Below are 3,745 nucleotides of genomic sequence, written 5' to 3' on the forward strand. Positions count from 1 at the left end.
AATTCAGAAACATAAAGTGTCAATAGAACATATTAGCACTGATTTTATGATTTCTGACCCTTTAACAAAAGAGTTACCGCCCAAATTATTTGTTGATCATGTAAAGAATATGGGCATTATGTCTACCACTGAAAGTTGAATGTTAATGTTATTAATGCTTATGTGACACTTGAGTTCTTTAATGTATAAGTTTCTGAAATTTGTATTTGTATTTTCTTCTATATGGTTATGTATACAAATTATGATGAAGAAAAAGAAACAAATTATATTATTCTTATTAAAATGACATTATGTTTGAACCCATTATGTATTTAAGTTTTGTAATGTCATATTAAAGAGAAAGAGATAATACAGTAGTACATGGAAGGAGACATATTGGTTGAATGATGTGCGACCGCCATGACTCTTATTATTTTTGTATCTTTAATTATGAATAATGATGAAGCCAATTATATAAAGTCCTTAAATGCGCATTATGATTATTTATTAAATCACAGAATGTTATGATATCACAAGAGTCAAGTGGGAGAATGTTAGAATTACCTAACAATTAAGTGACTCATGTGAAAATAAATAAGGGTTAAAATGTGATTTAATATATTTGAGGGACTTAATGGCAATTACAACTTGATGGAAGTTGTATAAGAATGGTTGAAGGGTTTTGTCCCTGATGCACACAAGCACAATTAAGAAGCTCTCTCTTCCATTAGAAAGCCATCAAGAAAGTCTTGAGAGAATTAAGGTTGCATCAAGGGATAGATTGAGTAAGGAGTTGAAGCAAATCAAGAATCAATTAGCATGGATCAAGGTTAGTAATTTCTTGACTTACTTATGTAATTATGTTTAATCTAGTGACAATCATAAATTCTTAAGATCCTAATGTCATGTAATCAAGATCTATGAAAGCTTACAATCAAGAGATTCAGATGTGATTAGTACCGACTCAACACTTTTAAGATTGATTCAAGAATAAGATTTTTCTAAATAAGATTTACAAGTATGTATAAGTAAGAGAACTGACAGCTCTGTCATTAAATAATGTTTTTATTACAACAATGTCTTTAAGATAATGTGTTTATGGAGCACTCTTAAATTCCTTCTAGAATTGAAAATTTTCTCACTATCGACATAAATCAATTCAGAACATACCAAATGATTTGGTGTGTATGTGTTTGATGATGCAGCTAACGAAGCACGTTTTTGGGGCATCAAAGGTAGCAGCCACAGCCAGTACTGGGAAACTGGACTTGTTAAGGAACTTGGGAGCAAACTTAGCCATTGATTATAAAGGGGCTGCTTGAAGATCTAGAAGAAAAATTTGATGTAGTGTACGATACAATAGGTGAGATATTGAACTCTGAACCTATATTTTTGTTGTGTACAATTAATATGCTGCAACAATATACAGATAGACCAAAAATAATATTGTATAAATGATTGCATTTGTATCAGATTTTCTATAATAACATTATTGAAAACTTGTGTATGATTGATTCTAAAATCAAGGCAGAGTGAGATTGATAGAACATTGAAGGCTGTTAAAGAAAATGGGAAAGTTGTGATAGTAGCAGCACATGGAAGTTCTTCAGATATCTTCGTAATGCTCATACAGGTAAGATAGAATTCAGTGTTTGTTTTACATATCTAACATTTGGATTACCTATGCAAAATTTAATTCATTGGTAAGATAGAAAATTACTATGAATCGGTAATTGGCTGCAGTGTGTCCTATCTTGTGTCATGTTTCTAGGTGATGTTCTAGCATCAAATTACATCCATTGCATTACAGGACAAAATTAGCAACGGTGTGAAATCATATTCAGAAAATATTGTTTTTCCTAGAAAAAAAATTATGAAATATATTGGTGACCTCTCACACACATGCATGATGATGTAGCTAACATTCTTCTTCACTCATATTGGCTTTGAGAATTGAGATAAGAAAGCAGTGTCCTAATATTAACTTACCTTTCGCTTTTTTTATCATCTTTTGGTAAATAAATGATTCCCTTCAAACTCATTTTTCATTCTCATTCTCATTTATTAAACATTTAATTCAATTTTACATTTCTTTATATATTTTTAATTCACTTTTTATTAAAAAAAATTGTTGATTGAATATTAAAACCTTATTTAATTTCTTTCATTAATTGAATGATATAATTACTGTTATATTATTTGCTTATCTCTACATCTTGACAAATCTAGAATCCCTAAGTTGGCTTGAGCGATGGAGAAGTCGAGGACAAGTTGGAGAAGTTCATTGCAGAGGGTCATTGGAACAACATGATCGTTGGGTCTACTATGAACTTTATGCATCAAAATCAACATTGTTAATAAACATCTTTCTATTTTAATTTAGTATTGAACATTTTCTTTCTTTTTAATTTTCATGAACAATTAAATGTATGAATTATATTAATATATTGAACAAGTTTATTTTATATATAATATTAAGTTTTAGTACATATTTCATTACCGGTGTGGTTAAAAAATTAATTTGAATTTTATCACCATCAAAAACTAAAAACCCTTGTAAGTATCAGCGATTTTTGTAAAACTTCCGTTAATACCGACGGTTTCAGTAAAACCTTCGTTAATACTAGTGGTTTCTGTAAAACCTCCACTAATACTTGCGGTTTCTGTAAAACCCCACTAATACTGGTGGTTTCTGTAAAACCCCTACTAATACCGGCAGTTTCTGTAAAACCTCTGCTAATACCGACGGTTTTTGAAAAAATCGCCGGTAATTACTTAGCGACGCAGCTTTTTCCAGGGGTTTTTTAAACCGCGGGTAATGCATTTTCCAGGGGTTAAAACCATCGGAAACGGAAAAAATAACCCCCGAAAAAATTAAAATTTTTTGTAGTGCACTAATCAAAGTACATTATCAATTGATAACAAAAACTCATTCAATCATATGAAAGTTACTAAATTCAATCAAAGTACTTTCTTAATCAAACCTAGAAACCCTTGAACTCATGATAAATATGAATGTAAATTAAAACACTTTATGATGTAAAAACCATTACTTTTGACGTGATTAAGAGTAGGGCTGGACAAAATTAACTCATCTGTACTGTACTATAGTTAACTATACTATATTATACTTAAAAAAACTGATCCACTTTTACTAAAAGTTCAGTATACTATTTTATCGTTTAGTTTTTAAAAACTGAACTTATAACAGTTTCGGTTCAGTTAACTGTGAGAGAACTGTATCTACACTTTTCTCTTCTCTAGTTCCCGTTCAATTGTTCTGTCTTGCTAAGAAAATATTATTTAATAATAAAATATTAATAAAAGAAACCGTTCAAATAAAAAATTAATAATGAATTTCTTAAGACAATTTTTTTATCTCAAATTTTTATATTTTTTTCATCAATAACAATATATTACTTTTTAAATAATATTATTTTAAGTAATAAAAGTAAAATATATTTTTTTAAATTTAATTTTATTAAATGATTAAGTAATATAATTCATAAAAAAAGACTATATAAAAAAATAATACTTTAAATATATTATATTCTTTAACATATTATTAAATATGTAAAAATATGTTAAATTTGTTTTAATGATATTAAAATGTGTGTAAGCGCACACACTAAAATAACTATTTATTTTAAAAATCAACTTACTTTAAAATAAATATTAATATTATTATTTTTAAATGATAGTATTTTACATAGTAAAACTAAAATATATTTTTTAACGTTAAATTTTATTAAATGAATATAAAATG

At 27.8% G+C, this 3,745-nt stretch overlaps 1 long non-coding RNA gene across 1 annotated transcript; it reads left to right on the forward strand.

The window, feature by feature from the left end:
* The first annotated feature begins 299 nt into the window (after positions 1 to 299).
* Positions 300 to 2,387, forward strand: LOC108341246 (uncharacterized). The gene is made up of 4 exons (XR_008249722.1): positions 300 to 808; positions 1,185 to 1,342; positions 1,507 to 1,612; positions 2,209 to 2,387. It is a non-coding gene; the product is annotated as an uncharacterized LOC108341246 (long non-coding RNA).
* Positions 2,388 to 3,745: the final 1,358 nt, after the last annotated feature.

Source organism: Vigna angularis, chromosome 6 (genome assembly GCF_016808095.1).
Source record: "Vigna angularis cultivar LongXiaoDou No.4 chromosome 6, ASM1680809v1, whole genome shotgun sequence".
NCBI lineage: Eukaryota > Viridiplantae > Streptophyta > Magnoliopsida > Fabales > Fabaceae > Vigna > Vigna angularis.